Source organism: Pseudophryne corroboree, chromosome 6 (assembly GCF_028390025.1).
Source record: "Pseudophryne corroboree isolate aPseCor3 chromosome 6, aPseCor3.hap2, whole genome shotgun sequence".
Taxonomy (NCBI): Eukaryota; Metazoa; Chordata; class Amphibia; order Anura; family Myobatrachidae; genus Pseudophryne; species Pseudophryne corroboree.
This window is the reverse complement of record NC_086449.1, coordinates 130819561-130832559: the sequence shown is the minus strand read 5'-3', so window position 1 is coordinate 130832559 and position 12999 is coordinate 130819561. Positions and strand designations below refer to the sequence as shown.

General features: G+C 42.1%; 1 long non-coding RNA gene across 1 annotated transcript in view; it reads right to left on the bottom strand.

Annotated features, from left to right (window-relative positions):
• Window positions 1-7033: 7033 nt before the first annotated feature.
• Window positions 7034-12999, bottom strand: part of LOC134935040 (uncharacterized) — an 85440-nt gene continuing 79474 nt past the window's right edge. Inside the window, exons 2-3 of the long non-coding RNA XR_010179858.1 lie at window positions 9194-9293; window positions 7034-7285 (exon numbers count right to left, since the gene is read on the bottom strand). This is a non-coding gene — a long non-coding RNA (uncharacterized LOC134935040). The remainder of the gene's footprint in view (window positions 7286-9193; window positions 9294-12999) is intronic.

The window sequence follows — 12999 nt, the reverse complement described above, 5'->3', positions numbered from 1 at the left end:
TCCATTGCACTGCATCACTAGATGGGCCAGGAGCTCCTGTGAGGCACAAACAGTTACTGAATAAGGGCCCAGTATGGAGTCTCATGGTGGCTTACAGCCAGGAAGATGTCTGGCTTGCCAGGCTGTGGCATGCTGTTGGCACAGAGGTGAGCATTGCTTCCTCCCACAGTCCTACTTGTAATATAAAAGGAGTTTCGACTACTAGAGTGATAAGCTCCACTAGGCCAGGGGCTGAATAACAAAACATTCACTGCACAGTCCTGCTTAGTACTGTACCGAACCTACCGAACTCAACTTGGCCAATCCGGGGCTGCTGTGGGGGCTCAGGAGGGGCTGCTAAAACATCTAAGGGGCTGTTTTATTTTAAAATAAAATATGAATAAAATAAAAAAGACAAACAGGTATGCTCACATGCGTGTAACTGGGACATATAGGTATGCTCACATGCATGTAACTGGAAGCTGTGAAAAATGAAAATAAGGCATCTGCCACAAAATATGTAATTAAAAATGCAATCTAAAAAGGCGGTTCTGTCTGCTCCGGGGTCCTTTACCATAAAGGACCATGGGGACAGAAAAATAGAGACTACGCTGAAATCTATCTACACTGCAGCAGGTGTATCACAAAGGTTGGTCATAGCAGGTTGCTGGATGACCCATGCCATTCATATGTGGTCTACTCCAATTCAGGAGAGTCTCTCCAGGGATATGCCCCTGGTTACTATGGTAACTATCCTAAGGGACATTCAGGACACTGCTCACGTCCTGTGTGACTCTCTTAAGTAGATGGGCAATATTAATGCTAGGACCTCTGCCATGGCAGTGTCGGTGTGCAGGGACTTGTCAATGGATTGCAGACACAGAGTCCAAGCACAGTGTAGATTCTCTCCCGATTACTGGGGAATGGCTCTTTGGGGTTGAGTTGGATCCGTGGATTTCTAAGTTACCGCGGGAAAATCCATGTTTCTCCCCTCTGGGGCCCCACCGGCTAGGCGTACCTACCCAGGGCCATCTGTTCAAACCTTTCAGTCTAACAGATTTCATTCTAGGGCCAGAGTTGCCTCCAATGCGGCTAGATGCACCAGAGGTAAGACTAGAAAACCAGCGATCGCAGATTCTCAGAATCAGAGCACCGGTTCAGCTTCAGGCCAAGGCCTCATCATGATGGTGCCCATCCTCCCCGAGGGGATCTCGAAGTTGGGGCTTGTCTTCATCACTTCAGCCACATCTGGGAAGGGTCCTGCCAGGATGCCTGGGTACAGAACCTCATCTCTCAGGGCTACAAGCTGGAGTTCGACGGTGCTCCTCCCCAACGATTTTCCAGATCAAGCTTACCAGCTTTGGAGGATACATGAGTTACGCTGCAACAGGCCATCCTAAAGTTGGTCCAGTCCCAAGTCATTGTTCCAGTGCCAATACAACAACAGGGAAAGGGTTATTACTCCAACCTGTTTGTGGTACTGAAACCAAACCGTTCGGTAAGGCCCATTTTTAATCTTAAATCCTTACCTAAAGGTTTTCAAGTTCAAGATGGAATCCTTGCGAGCAGTGATTGCGGGCCTGGAAGAACAGGAATTCATGGCTTCCCTGGATATCAAGGACGCCTTTCTCCATATTCCGATTTGGCCACTTCATCATGCTTACCTGAGGTTTGCCCTACTGGACAAACACTATCAGTTCCAGCTGCTACCCTTCAACCTGTTCACAGCTCTGAGGGTGTTTACGAAGGTAATGGCGGAGATTATGTTCCAGCACCGGGTCAAGGGGGTCAATGTTGTCCCTTACCTAGACAATCTCTTAATAAAAGCAAGATCCAGGGAGCTTATATTGCTCCATATTGACCGCATAATCCAACTTTTATCACACCGTGGGTGGATTCTCAATTTACAGAAGTCCCACCTGGAGCCGACTCAGTGGCTCCTGTTCCTGGGAATATTGCTGGATATTGTCGCCCATAAAGTGTTCCTCCCAGAGGACAAAGCGAGAACACTTCAGGAGATAGTCCGCATGGTTCTCCGACCTGCTTGAATATCCATCCTTCTTTGCATAAGATTGTTGGGGAAGATGGTAGCCTCATACAAGGCGATCCAATATGGAAGGTTCCATGCCAGAACATTTCAATGGGATCTTCTGAGCAAGTGGTCTGGATCACATCTTCAGATGCACCGGATAATACGGCTGTCACCTCAGGCCAGGATTTCCCTCCTGTGGTGGCTGCAGTCTTCAAATCTACTGGAAGGCCAAAATTTTGGCATTCAGGATTGGATCCTCCTCACGATAGATGCGAGTCTCAGAGGATGGGGAGCTGTCGCCCAAGGGGCTCAGTTCCATGGCAGGTGGTCAGCCCACAAAGCCCTCCTCCCGATCAACATTCTGGAACTTCGAGCAATCTACAATGCTCTGCTTTAGGCCTCTCCTTTACTCAGGGATCACGCGATCCAAGTACAGTCGGACAACGCCACGGCAGAGGCGTACTTCAGTCGACAAGGAGGGACAAAAAGCAGGGCCTGCATGTGAGAGGTGTCAAGGATACTCCTCTGGACAGAAAGAAATGCAAGAGCAATGTCCGCAATCTTCATTCCGGGAGTAGACAACAGGGAAGCGGACTTCCTGAGTCATCACGATCTCCACCCGAGAGAGTGGGGGCTTCACCATCAGATGTTTCAGCAGATCATCGACCGGTGGGGCTGCCCACAAATAGACATGATGGCTTCTCGACTGAACAAGAAGCTTTGTTGGTATTGCTCACCAAGACTGGAAATGAGTGGTAATTAATGTTATTGAGGTTAATAATACTGTAGGATAAAAAAAAACCCTAATTCTGTGATTTTAGCTGTTTAAAAAAAAAAAAATCCAGATCCAAAACCAAAACCTAAAAAGGGTGGTTTCGGCAAAGCCAATAAAGATCTAAAACACAAATAGACATCCAGATCCAAAACCAAAACACAAAACTCGAAAAGTGTCCGGCGCACATCTCTAGTTTAGATTTGAACTCCCCTTTGGTACACCTTCTATCCCTAGACCTCCTTTAGTAGATTTTGAAGTACTATGACTGCCAGCACTAGTACTGGGTGGTTCCTGCTCTTCTATTAACGGATCCCTGGTTTAAAGCTACTGTAGTTGAACTTGACTGCTGCCACACCAAGTGAATATACAATGAAAAAGACTGGGGATTTTTGTTGACAACGGCAATAAAAATTACTATTTTCTTTGTGACCCTGCTTATTTATTTTTGGCATGCTGATGGTGGGCGCATGGACTGCACGCCCACTATGTACTATGTAATAATGTAATAATGGATGCTGTCTATTGCAACAAAACACACATTTAAACAATTACAACTGAAATTGAATGATCATTATGAAAGGCAAAATCTTTTTTTTGAAACAACAACAAAATGTTTTTTTCCCCCAAATTTAATTTTTTTTTACAATAGAAAATAATTTTTTTTTGGGTTGCAGCTCCCTCAGACACAGCACAATATTGTTTTGAGAAATAATCTTGAAGTTAAAAAATCACAGTCTCTGCCGTCATACACAAATTATATACAATTATACATTAAGGGCCTAATTCAAGGTTGATTGCAAGACAACATTTTACTCTAATGGGCAAAACCATGTTGCACTGCAGGTGGGGTAGATATAACGTGCAGAGAGTTAGATTTGGTTGGGTTATATTGTTTCTGTGCAGGGCAAATACTGGCTGTTTTATTTTTACATTGCAATTTAGATTTCAGTTTAAACACACCCCACCCAAATCTAACTCTCTCTGCACATATTATATCTGTCCCACCTGCAGTGCACATGGGGGGGTCATTCCAAGTTGATCGCTCGCTGGCGATTTTTGCAGCAATCAGGTGAAAAAATGGCATTTCTGCGCATGCGTATGCCCCACAATACACACGCGCGACGTACGGGTACAAAGCTCTTTGTGGTTGTGCTCAGGTTCTAGCGAAGTTTTCCCTCGCACTGGCGGCCACAAGAAGATTGACAGGAAGGGGGCGTTACTGGGTGTCAACTGACCGTTTTCAGGGAGTGTTTGCAAAAACGCAGGCGTGTCTGAAAAAACGCAGGCGTGGCTGGGCGTTCGCTGGGCGGGTGTATGACGTCAAATCCGGACACGAATAGGCTGAAGTGATCGCAAGCGCTGAGTAGGTTCAGAGCTACTCTGAAACTGCACAAACTGTTTTTGTAGAGCTTGGCTGCACATGCGTTCGCACTTTTGCTAAGCTAAAATACACTTCCCAGTGGGCGGCGGCATAGCGTTTGCACGGCTGCTAAAACTAGCTAGCGAGCGATCAACTCGGAATGGCCCCCATGGTTTTACCCATTAGAGCAAAATGTTGTTTTGCAATCAACCTTGAATTAGGCCCTGTATACGGCAGTGTAGATAGAAAACAGAAAAATGTGCAAGTTTACTTTGTCTTTAGCAAACATACACAAGAGCCTGTTCGCTTTGCAGCACTGGATTGCAGTTAGTATTCTACTTGTGTCTGTCAAAGAGACTGCTAAGAGTTTGTACTACAGTGCACTGGATTGCACTTGCAGCTAGTGTGTCTGACAAACAAGCACACACTAACAAATATGCCTGCACCTACTACATCTACCTACTACTACTGTACTACTATAACTCTTTGTCCCAATGGGACCCTAATGGTATTTTTAATTTTTGAAGTGCTAAAGAACACAGTCCCACACCCTCTCCCTCCACACTCCCGTGAAATGGCACCAGATCATGAGGGAAAGACTCTTATGCAATCCACAATATGCAAGATCCAAGATTTCCAAGAAAATAACAGTTTACCTTGTTCTATGATCTGAACTTAGTGGCAACACCCAAGTCAAAACTCTTTCTACTCATAACTCCCCAGTTTGGGTGCTAAGTGCCTGATTCAGGGATAGACGCAGGTCTAGGTAACCATACAGATTCCTAATTACCGGGAATCTGCGTCTGCGCAAGATCCATTCTGCACATGCGCAGAATATGCCTTGTGATGTTTCACAGAGTTCCCCTCTGCCACTGCCTGATTGACAGGAATTGGCGGTGAGGGGTTGTGGAGGGGGGAAAAGGGGAGGCCTGCATTCCTAGAAACAGGTGCATGTCACCTCTATTTTCTGGGAGAAGTGAGCCAATGACCTGCATGTCACCACACAGATTTCCTGGCTTCGCAGTCCCTGCTTACTTCACAATGTCGGTCGCAATGCTGTTTTCGCAGTTACATGCAGGAGGCGTCTCTTCTACTGAGATGTCTCTTGCATGCAGGGCCAGATTAACAATGGGGCGCATGGAGCTACAGCTCCTGACCTCCACATAAAACTAGACCCGTCATTATGACGGGTGTAGTATGGCTGACCGGCGGTCTCCTGACCGCCGGTCAGCTTATCGATGCCGGGATCCCGGTAGCATACCGACGCCGGGATCCCGGCGGGGAGGGGCGAGTGCAGCAAGCCCCTTGCGGGCTCGCTGCGCTCGCCACGCTGCGGGCTCGGTGGCGACCTGCGGTCGCCACGGGTTCTATTCCCACTCTATGGGTGTCGTGGACACCCACGAGTGGAAATAGTCCCTGTTGGTCGGCATGCCGACCATCGGGATACTGAGCCGTCGGGATGGTGGAGTAGGTCATGTGACTGTCGGTCAGCAGACCGGCGGTCACATGAATACCACCCATTATGACAATAGGATGAGCACAAGCCTCCTAGTTGGCCACACGGCACGCCATAAATCATATGTATTAAAACTGTATTTCTAGTTTTCACAAAATTCAGCAATATTTCTATTTTTATGTATTTTGGGAGACAGCGGGTCTGATAGTGTAGGGGTGTACACACCCACATGGCACTGACCACACCCGTACAGCACTGGTCACAGCTCATCCACATCTCAGTATAGCCCTGTAAAACATTTTCAGCATCATGCCCATGTAGCCCTTCATCTGGTCCTGCCTGCATGTCGCAGCATTGAATTTCCGTCCATCTGTTAATCAGACAACAAAATGCACACACATTGGTGCAGAGTGCGGTTGGGAAAGGCACTGTCACAGAGAAATTGTCTAGATTTAAAGAGAAGGGGTTTACAATGAGGTGTTTATCATACTGCCTGGTTAATGATTGGTGGTTAAGCTGATCACAAACAGTTCCCTCTACATACAGTAAAAGATCATTGAGGTTAGCTCCAACTGGTCTTCTAAAAACATCTAAAAGGGATTTCAGAGACTTGTACTACAATATTAGAATGACCAGAGTGCCATTTATTTATAAATTAGATAGGAATGCAGTTATGTGTCACTATACAGACACCAGAATCCCAACCCATCAACACCCTGACAATCGGCATGCCGAGTAACAGGGACTATTCACACCTGTGGGTGTCCACGACAGCCATAGATTGGGAATAGAACCTTTGTTGAGTGCAACTTGCCACCGAGCCCGCAGTGTGGTGAGTGCAGCGAGCCCGCAAGGGGCTTCGTTGTGCTCGCCCCCCAGGCATGGCATTCTAAAGCCCGCGATCCTGGCGTCGGTATGGTGACCGCTGGGAACTCAAACACTGGTCACCCTAACGCAACCCATTAGATATGCACCTTTATATTCACAATGGCATACTGTACACCGCCATTCAAGTTGTAAATCCCCAATACCTTCTGGGGGTTTACACTGGTATTTATACTGTACAGTAGCTTAAAAATGGGCTATATTGCAAATATTGGGCCTGACTCAGATGTGGATGGAGTTGCTACCACTGCAGCTTACATGGAAGCAGGAGCAGTTGCTATCATATGTTATTGCGTCAGGAAGCGTCACACCTCCTGCTTTCATGAGTGATCCTAGTACGCAGCATCGGAGTACTGTTACCACTACTGCGCATGCGTCGGTCACGACATCTGTAAACTACATTGTACAGCACGACCAGCGGCAGCCCCCTTCCTCCTCCATCTTTGGATATGACCTCCGTTGTATATAATGTATAATATAATACCCGTAGTATATAATACTGACCTAGACATTTAAGCGATTAATCTGAAACTAATAAAACACTTTCACAACTTTTTATTTTCACTTTGTTATTTTGATGTTAATTTTCTAAACATTTCCTATTAAACAACAACATGATAACTTCCAACATCATCTTGAACAGACATAGAACTCTGGGATCCACTGTGACACCTCTGTTTTTCTGTTCTGGCCAGTGTCACTTTTTCCATTTAAACTTTCTCTTCTGATGAGTGTGCATTTTGTTTCTAAGCACTCTTGTCAGTGCTTCCTTCACATCCTTATTCCGGAAACTATACACTACAGGATTTAGCAAAGGGATGATGTACACAAAAAATACGGTTAGTACCTTACCGTGCTTTGGCATAATAGTTGATTTGGGTTGAAAGTACAGGCTAAATATTAAAATATAGAAACTACTAACAACAGTTAAGTGAGAGGCACATGTGGAGAATGCTTTGTATTTTCCCCTATTGGATCTGATCTTACATATGGTGGCTGCTATGTAGACATATGAAATTAGGGTTAATATGAAAGAAGTCATTACACATAAAAGACCATGCATAAGAATGACAGTGTGTATACTAACACCGACAACTGCAACCATTTCAAGTGCTTTGATATCACAGAAGAAATGATTAAGATTTACAGATGAATGGTAAGTAGCCATGGAGGTGACTGAGGTAGGAGAGACTGAGCCCAACATTCCACCCAGCCAGGTTCCTGTAGCAGCAATTTTACACACTCTCCAGTTCATGATCATAGTATAATGTAACGGCTTGCAAATGGCCACATAGCGGTCGTAAGACATCACAGTTAGCAGGAAGTATTCGGTGTTCCAAAATGCAATAAAAAAGAAAAGTTGTACAGTACACTCTGCAATGGAGATCCTTCCATTATTGGTGAGAAAGATGTTGATCAGCTTCGGAGAGGTCACTGATGTGTACAGAATGTCAAGAGATGAGAGATTGCACAAGAAGAAGTACATTGGTGTGTTTAGTGAGGAACTGGAATATATCAACAGAATAAGAACTGAGTTTCCAACAAGTGTTAATATATAGACAAAGAGAAAGAAGAAGAATAGTGGAAACCATATATCTGGGGAATCGGAAAAACCGACTAGAAAAAATTCTGTTCTGTTGTGCTGATGTGACGCCATTAATGACAATATTTCAAAAGAACATAATAAAATGATCACATCTAGAAACTTAAGGCCAACTGCAAGGAGTAGGAGGGAATGCAAATTGCGATGATGATACGGATTTCAGTTCAGCTCAAACTATAGAAATATATATTACATTACATAGCCAGTTACAATAATGTTACTGTATCACATTTAACAATACAGTTGAGCACTTTTTATTCTGGATGGTTTGGGAATGTGTCGCTAAAGCCTAGACCAGTGGTTCCCAAACTGTGTGCCTGGGCACTTGCAGGGGTGCCTTGCATTGATAGTCCGGGACCAATTCAAATTATTTATGCTCAATGTAATAGGCAAAGCCAGTGCTGATGGATGTCAATCATAAAATATGTGTATAAACAGAAGCAAATCTTGTCCCTCACCACACAATTGAACCTAAGAATGACATTTAAACACAATATACTTAATTGAATATTTCTTGCTAAATTTCTCAATGAGAATCTTTTGGCCTAGGGGTGCCGAGAAAAAAATTCTGATTCTCTAGGTGCCGTGATTCAAAAAAGTTTGGGAACCACTGACCTAGACATTTAAGCGATTAATCTGAAACTAATAAAACACTTTCACAACTTTTTATTTTCACTTTGTTATTTTGATGTTAATTTTCTAAACATTTTCTATTAAACAACAACATGATAACTTCCAACATCAACTTGAACAGACATAGAACTCTGGGATCCACTGTGACACCTCTGTTTTTCTGTTCTGGCCAATGTCACTTTTTCCATTTAAACTTTCTCTTCTGATGAGATGATGTATTGGATGTTGGTCTGGCTTCAAAACATATTTGTTGGAGGATGAGAGATGCAGATGCACACTCTTAGCACTAAGAACACTGATAGTAAGAATAATTTAAATAAACCTTTACAATACACATGGAGTATAATTGAAGTTCTTAGCACACATTTGCGCAAATATGCGGGCCCATGTACCGCGGCCAGGTGACTTCATCACATGGGTCCCTAACATTCCTAATACTATCACATTCTATACATTTATTCAGGACTTACCTCTAAGCATGATAGCACCTCTTAATATCTTTAGCAATAGGATGTGCAGTCCAGGTCCCCCTCTTTTTCCAAAACATATTTGTGCAAACCCCTTATTGTTCTGCAAGAAAAATTATTTATTGCAGGGACAGGATAAATCATGGAGAGGATTCCAGCCCACACTACAGGCTGATGCATTTTGCACCTAATAGCACTTAATTGTCACGTAGCAGATTTAATGATGAATAAAGCTTACATGCAGTATATTGAAAGACACATATGTGAAGCATTCAAACAAGTAAGTTATGTGTGTTGCAACCTATAAATAGCATATTTTATATCTAAAAGTCCCAAACTAACCTTACTCTGAAAAGTAAAATATATAACGTATTCTCTAATAAAATGATTGTCCTATTAGCGATGACCATTCCACAAACAATACAGTATGTGATTAATGGAGAACTGTAATTAAGTATTGAAGTAATGGAGAACTGCAGAAAAAAACAACCTTGTTAATATACCCATGCCTTTTCCGAACAGAACCATGGAGATTCAATGTCTGACACTGAATTTTGGAAACAGTTAATTCTGCAAGCAAAAGGACCTAGGGAAGCATGAAGCATGCACGCTGACCCACACAATTATCAACAAATCTACAACAGCTGTAGCTTACCATTTTGAATCTATTGAGAAACATAAGATCCAGACAATTCTTATTCCTAGAGAGGAAACCATTACCAAGGTTAGTAGGAGTGAACAAAACCTAAACTGTGGGATCCCCACAAGCTGGACCCCACCTGTGCTAATAATATGTTTTTTTTTTCTGGATACGTAATTTAAAGATACTTGCTTTTATTTCCTAATACATACACACTGTTCAATCATGCTGCCTCCTAATAAAAAGATAACCAGTTGCTTCATAGATTTGGATACATTTTATTGGCTGCTCACTCCTATGGTAATAGGGCCTTCTAAAATATACAGTATGTGGCATTTAATTATTTAAATAATTAAATTTTTTGCTTAACATTGTTTCTTTGACTAAATAGCTTGAGACTCAAGCAGTGATGTGTCTGCTGTATTTTGTGTGTCTGCTGTTATTTGGGCACAACCCACAATTGATCCAGGCCATGACACATGTGCACACTTCATTCCCTAAATGTTGAATTATTACCTCGGAATCACAAAGCCCCAAAAGTTTGGACTTATGACTGTCTGTACTGTGAGTGGAATACAAGGATTTTTATATGAAATGTTAGAATACTTTACAAATTCAAATAAAATAATAGACAAATTATTGTTGTTTATAAACTTGATTAAATATAACTTGTAACTTTCTGTAATATATAGCACCAATCTGCACTGTAATATCTGTATGTAAAATATGCTCTGGGTATGGTTGGAGAATGCACATTTATAACATTCCCACTATGTATACAAACAAATAGCCTTTCAGTGATTGCTAGGTCTTCTTGTGTTTTTTTTTTTTTATAACTAATTTGCCATTGATCAACCCTAGGTTTTTTTTTTTGCATTCCTCTGGGCCAGGACTGAAAATGTCTTAAGTAATTCCCTATAGATATGTGTTATCTTTATCACAGAATTACCTAGTGTGCAGTTACAACACTGTAGCCATCAGTGTGTATGATTTACTGAATTAAATTAAACAAGAAACATTTGATAGTAAAACCTCGATCTTATTTTTTACTTTTAATTTATGTAGCTATATATTCAACATATTTGGATTTTTTTCTTATTTAAAACTTCCAAATCAGATTATATTTAGAGTTCTTTTAGGGTAGGTCTATGTCTTTTTTAAACTAATCAAAATGAATATGGAAAAAATGTGTATTCAGTATGAGGAGATCAAGGTAGGGGTGCCATCTCCTGGGGTAAATGGGCCCTTCCAAAAATACAGCAGCCAGGAAACAGCACACCAGTCCAGGATTTCTGTGCAATCTAGCCGTAGATAGATTTATTGTGCAGTACAAATACACAAAACATAATAAAAATTCCTATCCCATCTGGACACTAACTAAACAAACATATTCCCTCTCACAGAGTAGTAGGACCTAATGCCCCAACCACAAACATAAATATATACATAGTACTCACGGTGATAAAATCATTGTGTCTCTTAACAGGTCCCCTGCCTATTCCCTCAGAAACACTGAGTAAAGCCCTGACACCCCTTTATTGGTCTCTACAGGTGCAAGCACTAATTATCCTTATGTCAGGCTGATGACCTGAAGACCCAAAATGGGCCTAATGGATGGAGCCCACCTTCACTCTCCATCTACAACCCCAGGGACCCTTTAACCGACTTTTACTAAAGCCCAAAACATCTATCCAGTCTGTTTTGCAATTGCAGACATTTTCCTGGCTTTTTAAATAATATAAATCAGATATCTTTGTAATCTATGTCTCCTGTGCACAACCTTACCAGTGCTTTCATTACATAACCCCCCCTTTTTCAACCTGGGGGTAAAACAACTGCAGCCCCCAAACAAAAACATAAGATAAAGCATCTGCATTGGCAAGTTGGCATCCTGGCCTGTGCTCTATTGAAAATTTTAAGTTTTGCAGTACCAAAAACCGCCTCGTTATTCTACCATTGCTCTATTTAATCTCAGACATCCATTTTACAGGGGCATAATCGCTGATCCATCTTACTTCTCTTTCCAGCAAGTAGGACCTGAGAGTTTCTAATGTCAACTTGATTACCAATGCTTCTTTCTCGACAGTGACATAACTTCTCTCATGTACATTTAACTTTCTGTTTAAATAAATAAGAAGATGCTATTCGCCCTCTTTGTTCTGGAACAGAACCACACCTATCCATACATCTGCTACATCAGTTTGCACCATAAATTCCCTTTTAAGGTCAGGTGTCATCAGAACTGGTTGGGTACACAGTGCTACAGTACCTTCAAATCCTGAAAAGCCTTTTCTCCTTAAGGATTCCAATTAACCATAACTTTCTGTTTGCCCTTGGTACGGCCTGACAGTGGGACAACAATGGTGGGAAAATTGGATATAAACCTTCTATAGTAGCCTGCGATTCTTAAGAAAATTCTCACTTGCTTCCTATCGGGAGTCATGGCCAATTTTGTATTGCCTCAGTTTAATTAAGTTGGGCATTATCACACCTCTGCTGGTGGTATATCCAAGGTATTTTACGTCTTCCATCCCTAAACACATTTTTTTTTGGGTTGACTGTCGATCCTGCCTTCTAGATGGAGTAAAAAACTGCTTGTACCTTGGGTAAGTGGGACTGACAATCAGGACTATCGATGCCTACATCATCTAGATAAGCAGCAGCATACTGTCTATGGGGCCTTAGAATTCTATTCAGCATCCTTTGAAAAGTGGAACAACGCTTCTAGTGAAGAAAAAGCGCAATATTTTCTTTGGCATTCTGTTAATGAAACTTGCCAATACCCTTTGTCTAGAGTGGTTTAATACCTTGCTGTTCTAATCTTTCAATAAGTTCATCCACCCAAGGCATTGGGTAGGCATCGAACTTAAACATATTATTCAACTTATGGAAATCATCGCAGAAGCGCAAACTCCCATCCGGTCTTGGAATGGGCACAATGAGACTTGACCACTTACTATGTGACTTTTTAATTACTGGGCATCCAACGCCAAGATTTTTTTTACATTTCTTTAGACACTGATTCCTTTATTAACTGTTGTTTTACCAGGTATGTCTGAAACAAAACACTATTCTTTAAAAAAAAAAAAATCTTTTTATAGAGTATATCTGGACATACAAAAGTACAAAAGCTTCAATCGAACCAGTCAATGTACAATCAAAATTGCAA